The 204-nt window shown below is 48.0% G+C and overlaps 1 non-coding gene across 1 annotated transcript; it reads left to right on the plus strand.

The window, feature by feature from the left end:
* Positions 1 to 29: 29 nt before the first annotated feature.
* On the plus strand, positions 30 to 148 carry LOC118345210. Its single transcript, XR_004798810.1, has one exon. It is a non-coding gene; the product is annotated as a 5S ribosomal RNA (ribosomal RNA).
* The last annotated feature ends 56 nt before the right edge of the window (positions 149 to 204 follow it).

Raw genomic sequence — 204 nt, forward strand, 5'->3', positions numbered from 1 at the left:
TTATATGAATTTTAAGTAATTAGTTTGATGGGTGCGATCATACCAGCACTAATGCACCGGATCCCATCAGAACTCCGCAGTTAAGCGTGCTTGGGCGAGAGGAGAACTAGGATGGGTGACCTCCTGGGAAGTCCTCGTGTTGCACCCCTCGTTTTTGTTTTTTCCGCCTTGCGAGATAAATTGACAAGAAGGAGCACTCGGGAG

This window comes from Juglans regia, unplaced genomic scaffold (genome assembly GCF_001411555.2).
Source record: "Juglans regia cultivar Chandler unplaced genomic scaffold, Walnut 2.0 Scaffold_17168, whole genome shotgun sequence".
Lineage (NCBI taxonomy): Eukaryota > Viridiplantae > Streptophyta > Magnoliopsida > Fagales > Juglandaceae > Juglans > Juglans regia.